This window comes from Trachurus japonicus, chromosome 17 (assembly GCF_045865225.1).
Source record: "Trachurus japonicus isolate A0001 chromosome 17, Traja_1.0".
NCBI lineage: Eukaryota > Metazoa > Chordata > Actinopteri > Carangiformes > Carangidae > Trachurus > Trachurus japonicus.
This window is the reverse complement of record NC_140923.1, coordinates 20,188,626-20,195,833: the sequence shown is the minus strand read 5'-3', so window position 1 is coordinate 20,195,833 and position 7,208 is coordinate 20,188,626.

Genomic DNA, 7,208 nt, shown 5'->3' with positions numbered 1-7,208 from the left:
TGATGTCTCCAAGCTCCCATGTGCGTCCCACGCTGCGTTTGCCAAACTGAGCGTTTCTCGGCCAGATCTGCCAAAATCGACCAACGCTGACACAGGCTGTACAGAGTGTGGACTTTTGCTGGAAATCAGTTGAAAGAGACAGATCTGGCCGTGGGAGGCCTAATTTGGCAAAAGCAGCGTGGGGAGCTTGGAGACAGCACAATTTGAAGTAAAATAAGCTGTTTGGTGAATTTTCAACTGATTTCCAGCAAAAGTCCACACTCTGTACAGCCTGTACAGCCTGTGTTGGTCGATTTGGGCAGATCTGGCCGAGAAACGCTCAGTTTGGTAAACGCAGCCTGGGACGCCAATGGGAGCTTGGAGACATCACAATTTGAAGCTGTTTGGTGAATTTTCTAATGATTTCCAGCAAAAGTCCACACTCTGAACAGCCTCTGTCAGTGTTGGTCGATTTGGGCAGATCTGGCCGAGAAACGCTCAGTTTAGCAAACGTAACCTGGGACGCCAATGGGAGCTTGGAAACATTACAGTTTGAAGTACAATGAGCTGTTTGGTGAATTTTCAACTGATTTACAGCAAAAGTCCACACTCTGTACAGCCTGTGTCAGCGTTGGTCGATTTGGGCAGATCTGGCCGTGGGAGGCCTAATTTGGGAAACACAGCATGGGGAGCTTGGAGACATGACAATTTGAAGTACAACAAGCTGTTTGGTGAATTTTCAACTGATTTCCAGCAAAAGTCCACACTCTGTACAGCCTGTGTCAGCGTTGGTCGATTTTGGCAGATCCGGTCGTGGGAGTCCTAATTTGGCAAACGCAGCGTGGGGCGCTTGGAGACTTGACAATATGAAGCTGTTTGGTGAATTTTCAAATGATTTCCAGCAAAACTCCACACTCTGTCCATCCTGTGTCAGTGTAGTTCGATTTGGGCAGATCTGGCCGAGAAACGCTCAGTTTGGCAAAAGCAGGGTGGGGAACTTGGAGACATCACAATTTGAAGTACAATAAGCTGTTTGGTGAATTTTCAACTGATTTCCAGCAAAAGTCCACACTCTGTAAAGCCTGTGTCAGTGTTGGTCGATTTGGGCAGATCTGGCCGAGAAACGCTCAGTTTGGCAAACGCAGGGTGCGGAGCTTGGAGACATAACAATTTGAAGTACAATAAGCTGTTTGGTGAATTTTCAAATGATTTCCAGGAAAAGTCCACACTGTGTCAGTGTTGGTCGATTTGGGCAGATCTGGCCGAGAAACGCTCAGTTTGGCAAACGCAGCCTGGGAGGCCAATGGGAGCTTGGAGATATCACAATTTGAAGAAAAATAAGCTGTTTGGTGAATTGTCAACTGATTTCCAGCAAAAGTCCACACTCTGTACAGCCTGTGTCAGCGTTGGTCGATTTGGGCAGATCTGGCCGTGGGAGTCCTAATTTGGCAAATGCAGCCTGGGAGCTTGGAAACATGACAATTTGAAGTACAATAAGCTGTTTGGTGAATTTTCAACTGATTTCCAGCAAAAGTCCACACTCTGTACAGCCTGTGTCAGCGTTGGTCGATTTGGGCAGATCCGGTCGTGGGAGTCCTAATTTGGCAAACGCAGCGTGGGGCGCTTGGAGACTTGACAATATGAAGCTGTTTGGTGAATTTTCAAATGATTTCCAGCAAAAGTCCACACTCTGTACAGCCTGTGTCAGTGTTGGTCGATTTGGGCAGATCTGGCCGAGAAACGCTCAGTTTGGCAAACGCAGGGTGGGGAGCTTGGAGACATAACAATTTGAAGTACAATAAGCTGGTTGGTGAATTTTCAAATGATTTCCAGGAAAAGTCCACACTGTGTCAGTGTTGGTCGATTTGGGCAGATCTGGCCGAGAAACGCTCAGTTTGGCAAACGCAGCCTGGGAGGCCAATGGGAGCTTGGAGATATCACAATTTGAAGAAAAATAAGCTGTTTGGTGAATTGTCAACTGATTTCCAGCAAAAGTCCACACTCTGTACAGCCTGTGTCAGCGTTGGTCGATTTGGGCAGATCTGGCCGTGGGAGTCCTAATTTGGCAAATGCAGCCTGGGAGCTTGGAAACATGACAATTTGAAGTACAATAAGCTGTTTGGTGAATTTTCAACTGATTTCCAGCAAAAGTCCACACTCTGTACAGCCTGTGTCAGTGTTGATCGATTCGGGCAGATCTGGCCGAGAAACGCTCAGTTTGGCAAACGCAGCGTGGGGAGCTTGGAGACATGACAATTTGAAGTACAATAAGCTGTTTGGTGAATTTTCAACTGATTTCCAGCAAAAGTCCACACTCTGTACAGCCTGTGTCAGCATTGGTCGATTTGGGCAGATCTGGCCGTGGGAGGCCTAATTTGGCAAACGGAGCGTGGGCACGATTTGAAGTAAAATAAGCTGTTTGGTGAATTTTCAACTGATTTCCAGCAAAAGTCCACACTCTGTAGAGCCTTTCTCAGCATTGGTCGATTTGGGCAGATCTGGTCGTGGGAGGCCTAATTTGGCAAAAGCAGCGTGGGGAGCTTGGAGACATCACAATTTGAAGTAAAATAAGCTGTTTGGTGAATTTTCAACTGATTTCCAGCAAAAGTCCACACTCTGTACAGCCTGTGTCAGCGTTGGTCGATTTGGGCAGATTTGGCCGTGGGAGGCCTAATTTGGCAAACGCAGCGTGGGGAGCTTGGAAACATCACAATTTGAAGGACAATAAGCTGTTTGGTGAATTTTCAAATGATTTCCAACAAAAGTCCACACCCTGTACATCCTGTGTCAGTGTTGGTCGATTTGGGCAGATCTGGCCGAGAAACGCTCAGTTTGGCAAACGCAGGGTGGGGAGGTTGGAGACATCACAATTTGAAGTACAATAAGCTGTTTGGTGAATTTTCAACTGATTTCCAGCAAAAGTCCACACTCTGTACAGCCTGTCTCAGCGTTGGTCGATGTGGGCAGATCTAGTCGTGGGAGGCCTAATTTGGCAAACGAAGCGTGGGGAGCTTGGAGACATCACAATTTGAAGTACAATAAGGTGTTTGGTGAATTTTCAAATGATTTCCAGCAAAAGTCCACACTCTGTACAGCCTGTGTCAGCGTTGGTCGATTTGGGCAGATCGGTCCGTGGGAGTCCTAATTTGGCAAAACGCAGGCGTGGGGCGCTTGGAGACTTGACAATATGAAGCTGTTTGGTGAATTTTCAAATGATTTCCAGCAAAAGTCCACACTCTGTACAGCCTGTGTCAGTGTTGGTCGATTTGGGCAGATCTGGCCGAGAAACGCTCAGTTTGGCAAACGCAGGGTGGGGAGCTTGGAGACATAACAATTTGAAGTACAATAAGCTGGTTGGTGAATTTTCAAATGATTTCCAGGAAAAGTCCACACTGTGTCAGTGTTGGTCGATTTGGGCAGATCTGGCCGAGAAACGCTCAGTTTGGCAAACGCAGCCTGGGAGTCCAATGGGAGCTTGGAGATATCACAATTTGAAGAAAAATAAGCTGTTTGGTGAATTGTCAACTGATTTCCAGCAAAAGTCCACACTCTGTACAGCCTGTGTCAGCGTTGGTCGATTTGGGCAGATCTGGCCGTGGGAGTCCTAATTTGGCAAATGCAGCCTGGGAGCTTGGAAACATGACAATTTGAAGTACAATAAGCTGTTTGGTGAATTTTCAAATGATTTCCAGCAAAAGTCCACACTCTGTACAGTCTGTCTCAATGTTGGTCGATTTGGGCAGATCTGGCCGAGAAACGCTCAGTTTGGCAAACGCAGTGTGGGGAGCTTGGAGACATGACAATTTGAAGTACAATAAGCTGTTTGGTGCATTTCCAACTCATTTCAAGCAAAAGTCCACACTCTGTAGAGCCTTTCTCAGCGTTGGTCGATTTGGGCAGATCTGGCCGTGGGAGGCCTAATTTGGCAAACGCAGCGTGGGCACGATTTGAAGTACAATAAGCTGTTTGGTGCATTTCCAACTCATTTCAAGCAAAAGTCCACACTCTGTAGAGCCTTTCTCAGCGTTGGTCGATTTGGGCAGATTTGGCTGTGGGAGGCCTAATTTGGCAAACGCAGCGTGGGGAGCTTGGAGATATCACAATTTGAAGTAAAATAAGCTGTTTGGTGAATTTTCAACTGATTTCCAGCAAAAGTCCACACTCTGTACAGCCTGTCTCAGCGTTGGTCGATGCGGGCAGATCTAGTCGTGGGAGGCCTAATTTGGCAAAGGCAGCGTGGGGAGCTTGGAGACATCACAATTTGAAGTAAAATAAGCTGTTTGGTGAATTTTCAACTGATTTCCAGCAAAAGTCCACACTCTGTACAGCCTGTGTCAGCGTTGGTCGATTCGGGCAGATCTGGCCGAGAAACGCTCAGTTTGGCAAACGCAGCGTGGGACGCCCATGGGAGCTTGGAGACATCACAATTTCAAGTACAATAAGCTGTTTGGTGAATTTTCAACTGATTTCCAGCAAAAGTCCACACTCTGTACAGCCTGTGTCAGCGTTGGTCGATTTGGGCAGATTTGGCCGTGGGAGGCCTAATTTGGCAAACGCAGCGTGGGGAGCTTGGAAACATCACAATTTGAAGGACAATAAGCTGTTTGGTGAATTTTCAAATGATTTCCAGCAAAAGTCCTCACTCTGTACATCCTGTGTCAGTGTTGGTCGATTTGGGCAGATCTGGCCGAGAAACGCTCAGTTTGGCAAACGCAGGGTGGGGAGGTTGGAGACATCACAATTTGAAGTACAATGAGCTGTTTGGTGAATTTTCAATGATTTCCAGCAAAAGTCCACACTCTGTACAGCCTGTGTCAGCGTTTGTCGATTTGCGCAGATCTGGTCGTGGGAGGCCTAATTTGTTAAACGCAGCGTGGGGAGCTTGGAGACATGACAATTTGAAGCTGTTTGGTGAATTTTCTAATGATTTCCAGCAAAAGTCCACACTCTGTACAGCCTGTGTCAGTGTTGGTGGATTTGGGCAGATCTGGCCGAGAAACGCTCAGTTTGGCAAACGCAGCCTGGGACGCCAATGGGAGCTTGGAGACATCACAATGTGAAGTAAAATAAGCTGTTTGGTGAATTTTCAACTGATTTCCAGCAAAAGTCCACACTCTGTACAGCCTGTGTCAGCGTTGGTCGATTTGGGCAGATCTGGCCGTGGGAATCCTAATTTGGCAAACGCAGCGTGGGGAGCTTGGAGACATGACAATTTGAAGTACAATAAGCTGTTTGGTGAATTTTCAACTGATTTCCAACAAAAGTCCACACTCTGTACAGCCTGTCTCAGCGTTGGTCGATTTGGGCAGATCTAGTCGTGGGAGGCCTAATTTGGCAAACGCAGCTTGGGGAGCTTGGAGACATCACAATTTGAAGTACAATAAGCTGTTTGGTGAATTTTAAACTGATTTCCAGCAAAAGTCCACACTCTGTACAGCCTTTCTCAGCATTGGTCGACTTGGGCAGATCTGGCCGCCGTGGGAGGCCTTATTTGGCAAACGAAGCGTGGGGAGCTTGGAGACATCACAATTTGAAGTACAATAAGCTGTTTGGTGAATTTTCAACTTTTTTCCAGCAAAAGTCCACACTCTGTACAGCCTGTGTCAGCGTTGGTCGATTTGGGCAGATTTGGCCGTGGGAGGCCTAATTTGGCAAACGCAGCGTGGGGAGCTTGGAAACATCACAATTTGAAGGACAATAAGCTGTTTGGTGAATTTTCAAATGATTTCCAGCAAAAGTCCTCACTCTGTACATCCTGTGTCAGTGTTGGTCGATTTGGGCAGATCTGGCCGAGAAACGCTCAGTTTGGCAAACGCAGGGTGGGGAGGTTGGAGACATCACAATTTGAAGTACAATAAGCTGTTTGGTGAATTTTCAACTGATTTCCAGCAAAAGTCCACACTCTGTACAGCCTGTGTCAGCGTTTGTCGATTTGCGCAGATCTGGTCGTTGGAGGCCTAATTTGTTAAACGCAGTGTGGGGAGCTTGGAAACATGACAATTTGAAGCTGTTTGGGGAATTTTCAAATGATTTCCAGCAAAAGTCCATACTCTGTACAGCCTGTGTCAGTGTTGGTGGATTTGGGCAGATCTGGCCGAGAAACGCTCAGTTTGGCAAACGCAGCCTGGGACGCCAATGGGAGCTTGGAGTCATCACAATTTGAAGTACAATAAGCTGTTTGGTGAATTTTCAACTGATTTCCAGCAAAAGTCCACACTCTGTACAGCCTGTGTCAGCGTTGGTCGATTTGGGCAGATCTGGCCGTGGGAATCCTAATTTGGCAAACGCAGCGTGGGGAGCTTGGAGACATGACAATTTGAAGTAAAATAAGCTGTTTGGTGAATTTTCAACTGATTTCCAGCAAAAGTCCACACTCTGTACAGCCTGTGTCAGTGTTGGTCGATTTGGGCAGATCTGGCCGAGAAACGCTCAGTTTGGCAAACGCAGCCTGGGACGCCAATGGGAGCTTGGAGACATCACAATGTGAAGTAAAATAAGCTGTTTGGTGAATTTTCAACTGATTTCCAGCAAAAGTCCACACTCTGTACAGCCTGTGTCAGCGTTGGTCGATTTGGGCAGATCTAGTCGTGGGAGGCCTAATTTGGCAAACGCAGCTTGGGGAGCTTGGAGACATCACAATTTGAAGTACAATAAGCTGTTTGGTGAATTTTCAACTGATTTCCAGCAAAAGTCCACACTCTGTAGAGCCTTTCTCAGCGTTGGTCGACTTGGGCAGATCTGGCCGCCGTGGGAGGCCTTATTTGGCAAACGAAGCGTGGGGAGCTTGGAGACATCACAATTTCAAGTACAATAAGCTGTTTGGTGAATTTTCAACTGATTTCCAGCAAAAGTCCACACTCTGTACAGCCTGTGTCAGCGTTGGTCGATTTGGGCAGATTTGGCCGTGGGAGGCCTAATTTGGCAAACGCAGCGTGGGGAGCTTGGAAACATCACAATTTGAAGGACACTAACTCCTGGACTGGGTGGGGGGGCATAATTAGGGGGGGGGGGGGGGGGGGGGGGGGGGGGGGGGGTCTTAAAATTGGGGGGGGGGGGGGGGGGGGGGGGGGGGGGGGGGGTTGTTGATTTAAATGTAATTTTTTTATTTTTTAAAGTAAAGATGATTTATAATTAATTGATAATAAAAGTATATAAGTGATAAAAGGTGGTATAGTAAATGTATAGGATGGTTACTATAATTTGTTGAGGTGTGGGGTGTGTAGTTTAGT